This window comes from Solanum stenotomum, chromosome 5 (genome assembly GCF_019186545.1).
Source record: "Solanum stenotomum isolate F172 chromosome 5, ASM1918654v1, whole genome shotgun sequence".
NCBI classification, from domain to species: Eukaryota; Viridiplantae; Streptophyta; class Magnoliopsida; order Solanales; family Solanaceae; genus Solanum; species Solanum stenotomum.
The window spans coordinates 30,230,851-30,251,246 of NC_064286.1; the positions used below are offsets into that span (position 1 = coordinate 30,230,851).

Here is a 20,396-nt window from a genome sequence, read left to right on the forward strand (position 1 = left end):
ACAATGTTGTTGTCTTCTGCACCCTTCTCGCCTAGTACAACATTCTCAGTAGTTTGTCTAGTGGAACATATACCTCTAGGTGGTTCATTCTCTGTGATGAGGTAGATTAATCTCATAACTTGAATCAACTGAGACATTTGTGTCCTCCATATAAGATAATTTGTTGGCTTAAGTTTAATGGAACATGACGAAATAAGATGATGAAGTGAGGAGGTCGAAAGAGTGTTAGTAGAAGGGGCCATTGCAATTTGATATTGTGGTTGTTTTGACTTTGATCTAATACGTTAAAAAGTGAAAAAGTTTTAATGCTCTGATACCATGTGGAAATATCATGTAAAGTATGGAGAAATCAAGGATTGTATTGATAATTGAATTGTTGAGTTACATAATCCTTATGTAGGAGAAGAGTCCTATACTAGTTACACTAGGAATCCTAATACAACACAAATATATTATTTACACCTTATCCTAGTCGACTACATCAACTTTAGTCATACAAAACATAGATTTGCACATTAATTAGAATTCAGTAGTCTAGTCCTAGTGTAACTCCAACTTTAACTCATCAGTCAGCTCCATTTAACTTGTTCCTTCGACATGTTCCATCAGCTTCCTTCAACAATCCTCACTTTCAACTTCGTACTCTCTTATCTTCTCATGTTGAATTGTGCAATTTCCTTAATTCAATTTCCTATTGTGAGCTTCGATCTTTGTAAGTTGGTTCTTAAATAGCATTAGGAAATGACCCTTTCAATTAAAATTTTAATTCTGACATACATTAAAGTGATTAATGACTTTCCATATCATAACTTTTCAAATTCTTCCATTAGGAGATTTATGATTACGATTAAAAGCAATATGAATGTACTCATTTATCAAGAAAATGATAATTTAATTATTAAAGGGCTTAAGGACTTCAAATTCTACCATTATGTAATTAAAATATTTATATTTAGTCAAATTTTAATTTAGTAGAGGGGCAAAATGGTAATTCCATTTTTTACTTTGGAGCCTCCCACTTATAAGAATATATGATATCAGCTCAAGAACCGTAATCATCATTACGCTAATTTAATGTTCTTTTTCGTTCAAAGTTGAGTGGAAAATGAGAACATTCATTTATTTGTTGTGATGGATGGATTATTTGTTAAAAATAAGTTAGATAAGTACACTAAGCTCTTACTATGCACTGGATTCGGAAAGTGATCGAATTACAAAGGTCTATTACAAAATCTTACCCTTAATTTTTACAAGAGATTGTTTTTACGACTAAAATCAGTGACCTCTTGATCACATGAGAACAACTTTACCTTCTAAGTTTTATGCACAACATTATAAAAATACACTTTAACATAGTTCAAATTTTATTATATAACCAATTAATGATTGTGATGAAGATCTATCTATAATTACATTATATAAGACCTGATTATGCAAATTATACGATTGATTTGTAATCTTTCCACAGTTCAGCTCATTGGGAAAATACCATTGGTGTATCTTAACAAAGTGAGTGATGGATGTGGTGCTTATATTGTTGTTAAACAAGAAATGATGCAACCTACTTCTAGTATCAAAGATAGGAAAATTATTTGGGAATTTACTTTCTTTCATTTTTACTTCTTGTGATTTTTTTCTAAATATGAAGTGAACGTTTGGACATGTTTCATTTCAAAATTTGAAAAAAGTTTTTCCTTTTCCACCAAACCAGCATTTGCTATGATTAATGATGCAGAAAAGAAAGGATTAATCACCCAAAAGTAAGTAAACATGGCTCTTTCTTAAGAGGTGTACGAAAATCTTAAAAGACAGATAATATGAACGAGATACAAGTTGCATAGATTTTATGCATGTCTTATATATATATATATATACTTTTTTTTTTTTTTTTTAATTTTATTTTATTTTTTTTTATGGATGATATGCAAACAACACTATTCGAGCCAACGTCAGGGAATGTGGGAATAAGTCTGGCATTTTTGGCTGCCATGAAAGGCTACAAAATGATTTTAGCAATGCCATCCTACAGAAGCTTGGAGAAGAGGGTAACCATGAGAGCATTTGGAGCTGATTTAGTGATCACTGATCCAACTAAAGGAATGGGAGGAACTATTAAGAAAGCTTATGATCTTTTGGAATCTACACTTAATGCTTATATGCTTCAAGAATTCTCCAATCCAGCCAATACTCAAGTAAGTAATTTACATCTTCATTTTGCTCCCTCCCCCATCCCCTCATCTATCACTAGACTTTCCATTATAGGAAAATGTCCAAATTTATCCTTATATTGTATTTTATGATATGTTATTCTTCTATTATTATTTCATATTTTTAGAGTATGTTAGATTCCCACATTAGGGAATGAACTGGTCCCTCATAAGCTAGTTTTTGGGTCTGAGTTAGGTTCAAGTGTCATGTTTTCATGCTATTAGAATAAGGTTCATTCCCAGTTTGGGTTAACGATCTACACTTTAGTTGGGCCTGAGCGTGGGGGGGGGGGCGTTAGAATCTTTGGAGAATGAATTGGTGGTCTGCTTATACGGACTTGAACAATCTTACCATCATCATAAAGTAGATTTTGGGGTTGAGTTAGGCCAAGTGTCTTGTCTTTGTCATTAGCAAATTATCTCGCAGTTGCCCTTGACCTCGACGGAGCTCCAACGTGGATTTCACTATTTTAGAGATCAGGCTCAAATGCATGCCCTCTACTCTTGCACTTTGGTTAGGGTCTACGGGAAGCTCCTTCTGAGTTAAGGGAAAGTAAGAGATGATTAATGCGATGGTGGAGCCAGGATTAATTTTCACCAAGGAGATTTAACAATTTAAATAAGTAAATACATGAGGAAGCCAAAGGTATTCAACATTAGTATATAAATACATTAAAAAAAGATATATATTTTTTTTAATAAAAATGGTCAATGACCATAATTTATTAAGAAAAAGCCAAAAGGCCCACTTCAACTTCAATAGACTCGGTCCAAATGCCCAAAGTCTTCTAACACTTAAATGAAACAAATTAAAACAACCTAATAGAAGACAATAAACATTAGAAATCAAATAGGAAACCTTTCAAGAACTTCATCAATGTTTGGACTTCTTAGCTCAGCATCAACAGATGCCTTTTAAGATTTCATCTTTGTGACTTCGATTTGAGACATAAGTCATCCATCACTGCTACCATCATAGCGAGAGCTCTTTAGACATGGCGGTTGAAGATTCGTCTGAGCAATTGGGGACGGTGTGTTGCAAGATCATTAAATCTATTAGATTGAGCTTCGACCACTTATCTTGTTAACTATACTTTTCAGATTTGTACTCTCTTTGTGGAAACTGATAACACCTCATCTCTTGTCATCCTTCCTAGTGAATGAGCTTCCGTAGAGGCTAATACCAGACTTTAGAAAGATGTCATTAGATGAAATGTCCAATGATATTATGTACATTAACTTGATAGATAATAATTCTACAAATACTTGAAGTAGCACATAGATAGAAAGATTATTGGATAGCAGATGTTCATACTGCACAATATTTCTATTTGCTTTTGTGTGTAACCACCACGAACACCTTAAGCTCTCACCAGGTGTGATGGTTCCAATCGACCAATCATGAAATAGCTTCAGGCAATTGACATTAATGTACAATGCTATTAACTTCTTATGATATGAAAATCTTACTGTCTATGCTTTATGCTAGATTAATGATTTTTTCCCCATAAGATGGGACTTCTTAAAAATTATTTATCTGAAAATCACCTACAAAATCAAAAACTAGGTTAGCAAAAATATCCACCAGAGTATTCCCTTCTCTCAAGACATGTTGAATAGTAACCACCACTCCTTCCCTTAATTTGTTTATCGAGTTGACCTCCAATGTCATACTCCATGGAACTTTCCAAATACCATCCAAAATATTCACCATGGTAAGGGAGTCTTTCTCAATTATGATAGGAGTGAGGTACCTGTCAATACAGAATTTGAACCCTTCTCTGATAGCAATAGCTTCTGTAATACTGTTAGAAGTGTCAGGTAATTTGATACCTTTAGCTCCTAGTACATCCCTATTTTCACTTCTCACGCAAAAGGCTGCTGAGCTAGGGCCATGATTTCCTCTTGAAGCACCATTTGTGTAACATTTGAACCGCCCAGGTGGTGGACAAAGCTAGTTCACCAATTTATATTCTGTTTTTGGTTTGTATCTTTCCAGCAGGAGTACTAGAAGTGGCTAGGATTTAGGTAAATTTTGAAACCAAGGATACCTCATTCTAGTTAACTTAAAGATAGTATCATTTATGTCATGAATCACCTTCCCAAGAGAATATGTCCCCACATGTAATACAATATTTCTTCTTTTCCAGATAAACCACAACACAATGATAGGAGCGACTTGGAAAATGGTTCTGATCTTAGCATTTCGTGGTTCATCCCACCATTTGAATATTGCTTGCTTCATCTGAATCCATGGGCCCTCTAGCCCTGCACCATTAAAGTACTACTCCCATATTTTTGTAGCAAAATCTCCTGTCAAGAAAAGGTGCTCAATCGTCTCTACTTGTAGATTGTAGCAACAAGAACATCTTGATACTACTGCTATGCCACAGTTAGCCAAAACTTCATCCACATGAAGTTTTTCTTTCCATAACCTCCAAATAAAGAAGGAAATCTTGAAAGGAAGACCCTTTACCCATATTTGGCTAAACTGATAGGATAATGTAACTTTTATCCTCAATAACACCCATTCACTGTTCACTGTAAAATTTCCAGTGCTATTCAATATCCACCATGGTTTATCACTTTGATTTGTAAATTCAACATAATCCATATTTTTCCTCACATGTTCCACTATAGAAAAAGGAATATATGATTCCATTTTCTCATAATTCCAACCTTCAGCTCCCATAAATTCTTTAATATCAGATATTGAGTGATTTATTTGAATATCTTCCTGAATGCTTTGGTGTAAAGGTCCAAGTTTAGTCTAGTTATCATACCAAATACTAGTTGAACACTCTCTCGGTTCCCACCACATCTCCTTCTCAAGTAAATTTCTTTTTTCTAAAATCATTTTCCACACCTGTGATCCACCTTTTCATTGAACTAAAGAAGTAATTTGTTTCTTACAGTAATTGATCCACGTGTAAGTTATCCATAAAGAGCCTATTGTTCTAAATCTCTTATTGACGTTTCAAACACACTTCATCCAATTCTAAGTGTCAACGATCGTAAATTAGTATATAACCCAACTAAATGAATTGGGGTCGAATCCCACAAGGAGAGGTACGTGTTTCAGATTTGATTAAGAAGTGTGAACATGGTCAAATCAGTCAAAGGAATAGAAATGATTAAATAAAGACATCATTCAAATTCAGGGGTGACACGAATGTCAAATGGAGAATTTTTCTTTTGATTAACAATAAAAAACAGTCACAAATAATACGAGTTAACAATAATGAGACGGGTTCTTGGGATGTGATCGGTTATAGGCTAATATAGACATATGAGTAGTTGCAACTATTAGAAATAGATAAATATTAGTGAGTAGGCTAGTTTATAGTGGAGGTAAATTTTCTCTCGAACAATTTAACCCGAATCAAGTGATTTCTCTCAAACATCAGCACGTATGCAAAATAAGAGCATCCCACACCTTAATCCATTCACTCTCTCGAGATGAATGTGTGGGATTGGATTTAGGACTCCCTCTCTCGAGCTGAACCCAGGTTAACCTAATACCACAAACCATCAATCAATAATTTTAGTTCTAAAACCTCTCTCTCGAGCAAGCCAAGAACAGAAACGTAGAACTGCATTTGCAACTACAATTTCTAAATTAAACCACAATTAATACTTGAACTCAGTTTTAAACAGCATTTAAACTAACAATTAGCAACACCCATAAGCTAAATCAGCCCATAATCACACCCCAAGAATTGGGGTTTTAGCTAGACATTATACAAAGGTAAAAACTGTTACCAAATTGATTATCCATCAGTTGGGTAAAAGTGATTTCGTCCTTACAATGCTCCAATTTGAAGATTCTCAAAGTCCCACTTCCAAATTCTCAAAAGTGAACTTTTTCAATCCTTCAAAGCTAAGGAAAAACTAGAGAAAACTGTCTCCAAATGCTCAAAACTTAATAATAGATTGTTCTAAAGAGTAATTGATACTAAACTAAATGTTCGAAAACGTATTTATAGTCGGCAAAAATGTGCTGCGAAGAGTCAATTGGCGATGTAAGTTGGGCTCGCCAAACAACTCGGTGACCCGACTTTTGGTATTTTCGATCTTCCTATTGCCTTGGTACTCAGCATCCTCAAGGTCTATAACTTTGGGTGAGCTATCTTCGCTACTGGAATCACTCGGTGATCCATCGACTACTCTTTTCCATTGCCAACTTGGTTCTTTCCTTCAGGGCTTGGCACACTGGAACTTTAGGTGGTCTGATGAGCCACTTGGCAACACGCCAAATGCTCTTGGCGATCCTCTGGATCGACCTTCTTCATTTTTCAACCTGGTTTGTTCCTTTTTGCCTGTTAGAGTCCTTGCTTTCTTCCTCAATCCATATTCCTGAAAACCAAGGATTTAACATCAGTTATTGGGACGAAATAAGCATTTGAGGACACTAAATCTATATAAACAAAGCCCTAAATGAGTCCAAATCTCAGACTCATCAACACCCCCAACTTAAAAAAAAAATTTGTCCTCAAGTAAAACTCAAGTTCAGCAGCTCAAAAAGGATGTCTCAAATAGTGTTACATAAGACTCAATCATGAATGCACACAATAAGACTCAACTTACTCATGCAAAGATCAGTTGTGCACTCAAAGATTGAAGGTGTGACTCACCATTATCAAAGATGCTCAAGTTCACAATACTTCCTTCAAAGGCAAGTTCAAGCTTGACAAAGGTACTAAAATGCCCTCACAACAATGATGATTCCCTATTTACACACAACTCTTCAACAATTTATAGTTCCTGAATCACATACAACTCTCACACTCACAAAAATGAACACATGCATGACTTCACCCATAGGTTTGCCCTTATTTCACAATCAACACTACTTTCAGCTCACTCAAGATCAAAAAGGTCTTTTCAAGGCTTGTAACGAGGCTGAGTGTAAGGGTATGATCATTTAGGCTCAGTGGCTGCTACCCTCATGAAATGTGGTCTGAATATCACTTTTCTTCCTTTTCTTCAGAATTTTTGCTCATGCTCAAAATTCACCCCATTATTCAACTTTTAATGAGTTTTCGGACACCCCATTTATTTTGCATTTTCAAAACTTTATTTCACAACTTTTTCATTCTTTTTCTTTTTCTTTTCTTTCTCTTTTTTTATATGGAGGGGTTCCATCTTTTTCAAGATTATGACTCAAAAGGGTAATTCTTCAAATTTCTTGATTTACTTTCTCTTTTCACCACACCCCCAACTTAGGCTTTTGGCCTAAGATGATTATTCAAACAAACCACATTTCATGAGGATTATGGGTGAATGAACAAAGAGGGGTCACAATTGCATCAACTTTCTTCCAAGAAAAGGATAAGGCTCAAAGGGGTTCAAGCAGAGTTTACACATCTCACAAGGTTGGCCACAAAAAGAGGTATATTGTCAGATTGTTTCACTCTTCAAAATTGTTGGCTAAGATCATTTCAAGAGCTTACATCACTTAGTCACCCGGACCAATGGGGAAAATTCTAGGTGTCATCACACAAGGTTCACGGTAAGCTCATCATACAAGGCATTGACACCAATATCAAACGAGACTCCACATTTTTGCTAGTGTGTAATGTTCATCACAAGAGGCTCCACTCGATAACCGACTAGTCACAATGAGATGAAAAAAGTTCACATATTGTCTATACAACTTCATTTGGCCTCATCGTAGCCGGGCATTCATTTTTGTTTGATTAAGAGCACTGTTCAAGTCATCGGTATTGATCATAACAGATACTCAAATTTGCTCAAGAACAACCACAATCACACGCAATAAGAAGTGGCAAAAAATTTGCATAGGTCAAAAACCATTTTCATTCATAATAAGAATCCGTAAGCTCAAACATCCACAAGATAGAAACCAAAAACACAGTATAAATCACAAAACCCAATATTTACAAAATATAGGCACAAGAGGTAGGTATGGAAATACCTCACCCCTCCACAAACAAAAAGGTGCTTGTCCTCAAATGCAATAAACAAAATCAAAAGTCAATAAAAACGATAGAGAGGGAGGTAAAGAAAGGTCATGTCTACACATTCGCTCCATCTGTTGGGGAATCAATGTCCGGGGTCACATCAGCACTAGCTCCACTAGAGCCTGCTATGGATGTATCTGCCAATGAAATTTGCACGGCTGAATCCACCATAGCCTCCTCAACCTCTGTAAGGCCCTCATATGTAGTCTCCTCATCGACACCGAGCTGCTCCTCATTAGTCTCAACCTCAGACTCGGCATCAGCCACCTCATCAGCTCGAATCTCATCTCCAGTGGTAGCCGGAGGCACATCAGAGTCAACTGGCACATTAGGATCTCCACAGTCCAAAATATCATACACATGTCTGTGGACTTTAGCTGGTCCACGTCCTTCCTCAATTCAGCAATTGCGGACTTTAGGGTCGTCACCTCATCAGTGGCCCCTTGACCTCGCTCACACACCGCTATCTTTGCCACAAGGGCATCAATAGACACACTAAGAGGTTTCATAGCAATAGTGAGGGATCTCTCAATCATCCCAGGGACTGTAGCCTCTAGTATGGAGGCACGCCTATCAGCAGAATGGGCTAACTGCCCCATCCATAGTATCGCAGCCTAGGTGAGTGGAGGTCGGGAAGCAGCAGCACTAGCACCAGACCTAGGGGCAAAGGATAGGTAGAGGAACTCGGAGTCATGGAAGGGGCAGCACTAGATATACCTGAAGGCCCAGTGGCTGGAGTAGGCAATATTGCCTCTACAAGTAGAGTCTCACTGTCCATAGCAGAGGAAGAATCCACCGGGGTTTCCTTCTTCTTCTCAGCCTCATCCTTTAAATACTAAGCCTCGATCCGCTAAATGTCAGTACAGGGGGTGGGAATCACTTCTACGTCCTTCCTTTCATCACGGGCATCTGGGCTCGTCTGCATAACTCGGTAATCAACACCGAAAAAAGGGAGGGAGGTTTGGCGCTGCTTGGCCCTCATGGCCATCTCTTGTGCGATAATCATGCCTAAGTTTATGTGCTTTCCTGTAATGATGGAACCAAGACAAGCCCCCTTTGTGTGGAGGAGGATAGACTCATTTTGAGAGGGCATAATGGTGCTGCTGATGAAGCCAAACCAGCACCTCGCTACCACATTGAGGTCATTCTTGTCAGTCTACACTCCAGCCTCGACCCACCTTGGAGTACCATCAGACAACAGAGGAGCCAACCATTCTTTCATAGTCTCCAAGGACTTTTTCTTGATCATGTATTGGTAGTCATCAGCAATATTGGCAGTGCATTCCAATACAACATTTATGTCAATACTGTCACACTTCACCTTTTTCACTGTTACAACCACATAATCTACAGACTTGAATGTGGATGCATTCCTCTTCCCTTGTGGCACTAGAGCTCCATAGGTAGTGTAAAACTCACAGGCCCAATTAGAAATGTAAGGGCCATGGGGTCTCGTGAAAATATGGAGCTTTTGGGACCTCAAGGTGTTCTAGATCTCTGGATATCTGTCTATCACTCCATCTGTAGACAACCTCTTCTCCTCAATTATGGTCCTTAATCCCTCAGCCTTTAGTCTATTCATAGACCGGGGAGGAGGACCCTGTGCAGGTGGTGCTGGGACCACAACCTGATTTGGAATGGGAAGAGGAGCGATGCCCTAGGATGCCTTGATCCTAGACGGATCATTCAACCTTTTGGAGCGCATTTTAGCTCTCTGGGCTAATAATAGCTGCTCATCCCCAGGCTCAGAAATGCTAGCCTGAGGGTCTTGGTGCTCACCCTTACTCTTAGAAGTGGTGAGGTGAGTGGCATATACTCTTTCACTATCGGAGCTGACCTCCTGTGATTCAGGAGCCGGTGCCTTTCCTTTTCCTTTACCCTTCCCACTAGTAGTAGGAAATTTTGTGGCCTTTGCTTTGGATGTAGCTGCATCCTCGTTGATAGTTATTTCCTTTGCCCTCTTGCGGGGCGGCATGTCTCGACTTGCTACTTTTGTTCTAGCCATATCTTCAATACACATAAAAAACATTTTAGAATTAATCCAAGAAAAATTGCAGAAATCAAGTTGTAGGAAGACTCGTCGAATCGATCAGTGAGTCACCGAATCAATTTGGCGAGTCAGATCAGGCTTGCCAAAGGATTGGCCTGAAAATTTACCAAATAAATGATAGGTCGATGTTTAGGGCCCTTCGGTGAATCACCGACACCATTCGTCAAACTCATACTAGCCCACCAAAAGTTACAGTATGTTTTAGGGGTTAAGGGCACAGAAAGAGCGATCAATGGAGACTTTTCGCGAGTCGCCGAGTGAACTTAGAGAGCTCAGGCTTCTCGCCAAAAGTTACAGAACCAAACTCAATCAAAACAAGAAATTATAGTCGATCAGGGGGGACTTTGGCGAACCGCCGAGTGGTTCGGCGAGCTCGACCCAGCCTGCCAAACTGGCCAACGTGCCAATATTCAACCCCGCTTCCCAACATCAAGCACGCAGCCCCTAAAAATAAAATAAAATAACATACTCAATCAATTAATCCCAGATCCATAATACCCGTGCCACCGGGGTACTCAGGCTTCCCCTGGTTTGGCCAAAATTGGCCATTTGACGACTTTAGCCCTTTAGAATGACGTCAAACGCTCCATCATTGGGCAACGTGCGTCATTTGGCACAATTGGGGTTACTCAAACTTCACCCGACTAGACTTAACAACAATTTAACACAACCCACAAGCTTAAGATCAATTTTAAAGCATAAAATTTGGGAAATCGACCATTTAGGCAATTTTAGCACAATTATGAAAATACGAAAGGCAAACTAGCACACATTTACGATTTTAGAGAGGCCCAACAGACATCAACACAATTGATATAAATGCATTAGAATTTAACTGCTATTCAAGAGTTTGGGGTTCGGAAAATCAACCTTTATGCCAAAATATGAATTTGTAAGGCTAGGCGGCAATAAAATTCACTCCAAACACAAGATCAAAGAGCAACAAGCGACAAAACTGCAAGAATATAGAAAATTTAAAGTATGGGTGTGATTGTATGAGGCTAAAAGTGAGGGAATGTGGAAGAGTTTTAAACTTTAAACCTACCGCCTTTAAAAACCGTTCAGTTCACGGACCTTTCGGTGATATTAGTCGTCCTCGCCGAACGACTCGGCGACCCACCGAGTAACTACTTACCTCGCCTAGTTTTACAGGACCTCCAGTTAATTTGGGGGTCCAAACGGCGGACAAAGTTGGGCTCGCCGACCTGTTCGGTGAGTTGCCGGATCGTCCATGGGCCCGACGAGTTTTACAGACTCTAACTTGATATTTTTCTAAATCCAACAGCGGTCCAAGTCGGTCTCGTCGACCTTTTCAGAGACTCGCCGACTGGACTCTTGGCTCACCAACCTGTATATTTCAAACACATTCCACTTTTTCACATGAACAATCAACACCCGTTATTAAAAATCAAAACAAAAAGTAATAAAAACTTGGGTTGACTCCCAAAAAGCGCCTTAGTTAATGTTATCGCACGACGCAAGTACCCACTCAAACTTCATTCTTGGGGTTTGCCATAGTATCACTAGGCAACCCCCCCCCCCCTTGTTGTCTTGGGTAGAGACGAGACAACATATATATGACCCATTTGGGTCTCCAGTAGCTTAATAGAGATGGAATGAGAAGCAGTCATCTGATTTAACATTGAGACATTCTCTTTTATCTCTTTCAACACACTGTCGTGTTCTTCGACGTTGTGGAGAATGAGCGAGAGTATCTCTTCTATCTGCCCACCCTCATAATCCTTGGGATTTCTACACTCATGAGGAGGAATGTACCTATCTTTCTTTTTGTACAATACTTCAAATTCCATGATCTTTTTTGGCCAAGAGATCCAGCTGAGTCAACATTTTGGCCAGATTCTGGTCTCTTTCTTGCTCCTTGTTGGTCTTAGTCATGCGATCGAGCAGTTGGGATACTATTGCATAGGGTTGTCGTATTAGACCTCCCAGAGAAAGGTGGTTAGCTACTCCTCTGTTCTAAGGACCGATACCTCTATAGAAACAGCCCAATAGAATCTTATTTGGGATTCCATGAGTTGGGCACTGCAACAATAGTGCCTTAAATCTCAACCACGACTCATGGATTGTCTCACCCTCCGAGTTCTTGAAATCTAGGATGTGATCCCTAAGAATAATCATCTTTGAAGGAGGGTGGTCCAAAACTAAGAGTAAGTAGATTCAACTATGACTAACAGGAAAACAATTCAACTTTACCAAAAGAATTTCAAACAAAACCACTCCCCGGTAGCGGTGCCATTTTGATTAACGTTCTAAAGACACTTCATCCAATTCTATGTGTCAACGATCATAATCAGTATATAACCCAACTAAATGAGCTGAGATTGAATCCCATAGGGAGCGGTACGTTTTTCAGATCCAATTGGGAAGTGTGGACATGGTCAAATCAGTCATAGGAATATAAATGATCGAAAACAAACATCATTCAAATTCAAGGGTGAAACAAATGTTAAATGGGGGGATTTTGGTTTTGATTAACAATTACAAACAGTTACAAATAATACGAGTTAATAATAATGATCAATTCAAATTCTTGGGATATGATCTATTATAGGCTAATATGGACAAATGGGTAGTTGCAACTATTAGAAAATAGCTAAATATTAGTGAGTAGGCTAGGCTATAGTGGAGGTAAATTTTCTCTCGTAGAATTTACCCCGAATGAAGTTATTTCTCTCAAACATCAACAAATATGAGAAATAAGAGCAACCCAATCCATTCACTCTCTTAAGCTAAATGTGTGGGATTGGGTTTAAGATTCACTCTCTCGAGCAGAGACCAGGTCAACCCAATACTCACAGACCATTAATCAATAATTTTAGTTCTAAAACCTCTCTCTTGAGCAAGCCAAGAACACAAACATAGAACAGCTACAATTCTTAAATTAAACCACAATCAATAATTGAACTCACTTTTAAATAGCATTGAAACTAACAATTAGCAACACCCATAAGCTAAATCAGCCCATAATCACATAATCACACCCCGAGAATTGGAGTTTTAGCTAGACATTAGAAAAATATAAAAACTGTTACCAAATTGATTATCCGTCAACCGGGTAAAAGTGATTTCGTCCTTACAATGCTCTAATTTGAAGATTCTCAAAGACCCACTTCCAAATTCTCAAAAGTGAACTTGTTCAATCCTTCAAAGATAAGGAAAAACAAGAGAAAACTGGCTCGAGATGCTCAAAGATACTAAATTAAATGTTCAAAAATGTATTTAAAGTCGCCAAAACAATTTCTGCGACGAGTCAATTGGCGAAGTAAGTCGAGGTGGCCGAACCACTCGTCAAGCCACCCTTTGGTATCTTCCATCGCCCATTTTCCATGGTACCAGTATTCTTAAGGTTTGTAACTTTGGGCGAGCTATCTTGGCTTCTCGAAATCACTCGGTGATTCGCCGACTGCTCCTTTCCATCCCCAACTTGTTTCTTTCCTTCAGGGCTTGGCACACTGAAACTTTAGGCGGTCTAATGAGCCAGTCGGCGACATGCCGAATGCTTTTGGAAATCCTCAGGCTCACCTTGCTTCATTTTTTCAGCCTGGTTTGTTCCTTTTGCTTGTTAGTGTCCTTCCTTTGTTCCTCAATCCATAATCCTGAAAACCAAGGATTTAACATCAGTTATTGGGACAAAATAAGCATTTGAGGACACTTAATCTATATAAACAAAGACCTAAATGAGTCCAAATCTCGGAAGCATTAGTCGCCACCAAAGCTTGAGACACATCAAACATGGACCAGAAACCAAGTCCTCCTTCCTCTTTGGGAAAACACATGTCAACCCAGGAAACCCAATGCTTACTCCTCCCTTCTTCCTTATTGCTCCAAAAGAACTTTGCAAAGATCTTGTGTAGTTCTTTGATAACACATTTTTTTTTGGGGGGGGGGGGGGGNGGGACAATAGCTGAAAGGACATGAATAGGGATACTCTCTAGAACACTTGCAATTAATGTTGTTTTCCGACCTTACAATAACATTCTTCCTTTCCATGCTTGAAGTTTGTCTCTCACCTTTTTAAGAAGACCAAAATAGTGGTCCTTCCTTTTTCTGGTATGTGTATTTGGGAAACCTAAATAAATTAGTGGGAATTTTCCTCTTGCCATCCCTGTACTATGCTCGACCATCATTTTCAAATCATTGGCCACATTCTAGTGCATATAGAATGCACTTTTAGCTTTATTAATCTTCTGCCCTAATTGAGTTTCATACTCCTGCAAAGTCTTCATGATCATTCTCAAAGAATCCCTATGAGCATATGCAAATATAATGGTATCATCGGCATAAGCAAGATGATTTAAATTTGCACTCCATTTAGGCATACCATATCAAGCTTACAATCCATCCTCAAATATCTCATTTAAGGATCTCGTTAAGACTTCAACAACAAGTATAAATAAAGTAGAAGATAGAGGTTCTCCTTGTTTTACTCCCCTAGTTGAGTGAAAAAAGTCATGCGTCTGCCCATTCAATAAAACTGAATACGAGTTACTTGCTACAAGTCTCCATATCATATCAACAAAAATATTAGAGAACCCCATCTTTCTTAAAACTTTAGTTAGGAATAACCAGGAAACTCTATCATAAGTCTTCGTCATATCAAGCTTTATAACATTAGCTAGTTTAACCCTTAGTCTAATATCTGACTTACCTACGTAGAGTAATTTTTCAACGATTGAGTGTCAATTGACTCCCTTCTACAAGAGTTGGTCCCACTATGAATGACCTTAAAGTACAACGAAGATTACAATTAAGGTGTTCCATAAACTGGAAGGGGCATTTTTAATTCTTTTCTGTTACATCGAAAACAAATATTCAACATTGACATTGGACACAAGTTCATTATGAGAATACTGACCCTGAAATTTGGGAAGATACTCAAGGTAATGTTGACATCTTTGTCATGGGAATAGGAAGTGGAGGCACAGTCTCTGAAATCGAAAAATCAGAATGTCAAGGTATTTTCCTGTCAATAAATTTATTGTGTGATTACGAGCTTAATGTGAATACAACATAACATCATCTCTCTTACATATTTTCTCCTATCCTACTAGATAATTGAGCCAGCTGAAAGCCATGTATTGAATGGTGGAAAACCAGGTAATTAGCTTTACATTCTATCATTACTATAGAACTAAAAAAATCGTCACAATGCATTCTTTGTACACAAATTTCAACTGCAGAGATTTTAGAAAGTTGATTCTTGCAATTTAAGCTCAAAAATTCGCCAACGATTGATGTAGCCCACTACGGGTTCATCCTTACTTTGTTTTGTATTTTTCAATTCCATCATGCTCAATGTACGACGGGTACTGTAGAAACGATTGAGAAATTTATTTTCTAGTTGCTCCCAACAATCAATTGATCCAGGCTCCCAGTCTGTATACCAATCAAAGGCATTTCTTTTAAAGAATGAACAAACTGCTTGACAAGAAGATCACCATGTGTACCGTCACTGCTACAAGTCTCGACAAAATAGGCAATATGTTACCTTGGATTTCTCCTTCCATCAAATTGTTGCAGTTTTGGTGGTTGATATCTAATAGGCATCAGTAGACCCTCGATTCGCTTAGAATACGACTTCGAATATCCTAAGGAACTTTGGTTTGGACCACCATATTAAGCTTTAATGGTGTTTATGATCATATCTTGTAATTGTTGAACTGTTAGAGTAGCCACTGAAGCAGAATGTTTTGTGCTTTGAGAGTCAACTGGCTTGGGGGAGAATCAATATCAACTTTTTCTTGTGTTGTTAGAAGGTGATGTGACTCTCTAGAATTGTAGAGATCTAACTTGCTTGTAAGTTCGTCAATTTGGATATTTTTCTGATCAAGTCTTCTTCAAGGCTTCAATGGTTTGCTCCATCATTGCGAACTTCTCGTCTATGTCAGTTGCGTCAACCATCAATGAGTTCACCTTTTTTGAATTTGAAGAATCTGTTGAATTTTTAGATTCACCAAAGTTGAAGCTAGAGTAAGAAAGTTCATCAAACCACTAAGATGCAATTTCGCCCCTGCGGATTGCATTTTTTAGTGTCATTTGAGACTTGCTCTTTCATGGAATCTCCCAGGAGGTGAAATATTCAAATCCTTTCAAGGAACTTCTCTTGAACTAACGTCGAGTAATTTGATCAACATCACTAAAATCAACTAATGTGGCAATAATATAATCCTTATATTAAACATCATTGATCTTCTCGAAGACCATTGCAAAGTTGAACTTGTTGTTTTTTTATTTGTAGGAGGAAGAGATGAAGAGCAGAATTGGTCCCACTGGGCATGCCAAATTTGTTCGCAACAAATTTCTGTAAGCGCTAAAAATTAACTGCATGCAAAATAAATAAAAGAAAAATGTGATTTTTATTAATGAATCGTTGTGAGTACAATTCTGGTGTTCTCTTGATTCTTTTCTCCTAAACTTCTCCATGATTCGAGAGCATTCAGTAGCGAATTTCTCTAAAGTAGGATGATGTAGACCTCCTTGAGATGTATTTTATCTCCGGAAATATTGGGAAGCACTTTGTCGTAGCAAGTCCATATCCGGGAAGAACTCTGTTGACCACTCTTTCGAAAAGCTATGTAGTTGGTGTTGTAGTTTTCTCCAATTGCAGAATGCTTGTTAAAGAATTTTTTTGATGCCCCTTAGAATGTCATGTCCATCCCTTAATTATAGTTATAGGGAGTGGAAAAGGTTGCATATAATTGACCAAAGGATGTCATTTTGACACTTGGTACATTGTGATTAGTTCTTGTATATGACTGGTACTACCACCTCATTTGGACACGTGGCGTCACCTTGTTGATCTAGAATGCCTAGTCACTCTGACATGTGGCATGAGATTTGGCTTCAAGGTGAAATGGACACTGGACTTGAAATTAATAAAAATGGACTTATTTATTTGTAAAGGCCGAATTTATCATTCAACCCAAAATAACATAAATTTAATCCAATTTTCGCATGAATTAAATCCAATGAAATTTATGTGTCCACAAATACTTTAACTTTATTTCACAGAAAAAAAAAACTTAAAATATAATAAGGAAATTAGAGTAAACTTTTAACATGAAGTGTGAACTTGCACCAATTGATATAAAATTATAGTGTAGATGAAATACAATATACTCATATAAACAATATATTTAATATATCTCCTTTGGCCAATCATATGCATTCCTTGTATACAAATTTCAACTGCAGAGATTTCAGAAAGTTGATCCTTGCAATTTAAGCTCGAAATTCGCCAACGATGGATGTAGTCCACTACGGGTTCATCCTTACTTTGTTTTTTGTTTATCAATTCTATCATGCTCATTGTACGACGGGTACTGTAGAAACAATTGAGAAATTTATTTCTAGTTGCTCCCAACAATCAATTGATTGAGGCTCCAAGTCTGTATACCAATCAAAGGCATTTTCTTTTAAAGAACGAACAACCTGCTTGATAAGAATATCACCATGTGTACCGGAACTGCTACAAGTCTCGACAAAATGGCAATTTGTTGCATTGGATTTCCCCTTCCATCAAATTGTTGCAGTTTTGGTGGTTGATATCCAATTGGCATCAGTAAACCCTCGATTCGCTTAGAATACGACTATGAATATCCTAAGGAACTTTGTGGTGGACCACCATATTGAGCTTTAATGGTGTTTATGATCATATCTTATAGTTGTTGAAATGTTAGAGTAGCCACTTAAGCAGAATGTTTTGCGCTTTGAGAGTCAACTGGCTTGGCGGAGAATAAATATCAACTTTTTCTTGCGTTGTTAGAATGTGATGTGACTCTCTAGAGTTGTAGAGATCTTGCGTATAAGTTTGGCGATTTGGTGATTTTTCTCATCAATAGACTTCTTCAAGGCTTCAATGGTTTGCTCCATCATTGCGAACTTCTTGTCCATGTCAGTTATGTCAACCATCAATGAGTTCGTGTCGAGTGATTGGATGAATATCACTAAAATCAACTAATGTGGCAACAATAGAGTCTTTACATGAAACATCATTGATCTTCTAGAAGGCCATTGCAAAGTTGAACTTGTTGTTTTTTTATTTGTAGGGGGAAGAGATGAAGAGCAGAATTGGTCCCACTGGGCGTGCCAAAGTTGTTCGCAACAAATTTCTGTAAGTACTGAAAATTAACTTCAAGCAAAATAAATAAAAGAAAAATGTGGTTTTTATTAATGAATCGTTGTGAGTACAATTCTGGTGTTTTCTTGATTCTTTTCTCCTAAATTTCTCCCTGATTCGAGGGCATTCAGTAGTGTATTTCACGAATGTAGGATGATGTAGACCTCCTTGAGATGTATTTGATCTACAGAAATGTCGGGAAGCACTTCGTCATTGCAAGTCCATCTCCGGGAAAAACTCCGTTGACCACTCCTTCGAAGAGCTATGTAGTTGGTGTTGTAGCTTTCTCCAATTGCAGAATGCTTGTTGAAGAGGTTTTTTTATACCCGTTAGAATGTCATGTCCATCCCCTATTTATATTTATAGGGGGTGGACAAGGTTGCATATTATTGGTCAAAGGATGTCATTTTGACACTTGGCGCACTGTGATTGGTTCTTGTATATGACTGGGACTACCACCTCATTTGGACACGTGGCGTCACCTTGTTGGTCTTGGATGCCTAATCACTGTGACATGTGACATGAGTTTGGGCTTCAAGGTGAAATGGACCTTGGACTTGAAGTTAATAAAAATGGAAATTTTATTTGTAAAGCCCAAATTGATCATTCAACCCAAATAAATATAAATTTAATCCAATTTTTGTATAAATTAAATCCAATGAAATTTATGTGTCTACAAATACTGTGACTTTATTTTACAGAAAAAATAAAACCTAAAATATAATAAGGAAATCAAAGTAAAATTTTAACATGAAGTGTGAACTTGCACCAATTGATGTAAAATTACAGTGTAGATGAAATATAATATACACATATAAACAAAATGTTGAATATACCTCCTTGGCTTCTCCGTATATTTATTTTATATTTTATAACACAATAATTGCTTGCTAACAGTACAAAAAAGAGGTTGTAGATATGTAATATGCAACAAATTAAAGTACTAGATATGTGAGTGCATATTTTTCACTTTAAAGATTGTAATTTTGTAACGTAAAAAATTATGTAGGATTTTCTAATAGTAGAGTTACCATTTATAAGATCATACGTTAAAAAAGAAAGAAGTAATTTTATCTTAAAATAAACTAGAGAAGGGATGAAAATGAAAACATACCCCTTGTTGCATCCATTGTGACTAACGTTACTTTTTACTCTCAATTAGAAATTCTAAAACTTCAAGCCTTACTTATAGATGCTTCTAGTGTAGTCCTCCCTCTGTCTCATATTAAATAGGTGCTATTTTATTAAAAATATTTATTTCAAATTATATGATCAATTATTAAATCAAGAAACTCCTATAATTAATAACCTTTGAAATTTTAAATAAATTTTGAAAATCTAAAAGTTTCATTTTTTTAAGAGGCTAATTAATACTTTCTCCGTTTCTATTTAGTTGTCAATATTTCCTAATTTGATTTATGTTTTTATTTGACATTTTTAATAAATCAAAGAATGATAAAAAAAATTTCCTAGTATTCCCTTAATTTTTTTTGACATTGAGTTAATGTCTTTGAAATATTCACTATATCAATCATTGATTTCTTAATACATATATGTGTGTGAAGTCAAAATTTGACAAGTAAAAAAGGACGGGGAGAGTATGAACTAAGAGAAATCTATTAATAATTTTTTTATCACCGTGTAAAATAGAAACTGTCCATTAAATATGAAACGGATGGAGTACGTATTGCTCCCTCCGTTCCTATTTATATGTCTCAATTTTTTATTTCACGTGCATTAATAAATTAAGTAAGTTTACTATTTTATCCCTTTTTTAAGTCAAATTTTCAATCAATGAATATGAATTAATTAATTAATTTGACCATTGAACATGAATTAATCACTTTGTTTTCTATGTTGGTCAAATATATATTCAAGGCTAATAACTCACAATGGTAAAATAGAAAGAATATTGTAATTTATGTGTTGATTTTATGAAATGACAAGTATTATGGACCAACTATTTATAATCACTCTTTTACTAATTACTTGTCCATTTTTGAATTGACACACCT

At 37.1% G+C, this 20,396-nt stretch overlaps 1 pseudogene; it reads left to right on the top strand.

Annotated features, from left to right (window-relative positions):
- The first annotated feature begins 1,476 nt into the window (after window positions 1–1,476).
- On the top strand, window positions 1,477–18,810 carry LOC125863848 (bifunctional L-3-cyanoalanine synthase/cysteine synthase 1, mitochondrial-like; annotated as a pseudogene).
- Window positions 18,811–20,396: the final 1,586 nt, after the last annotated feature.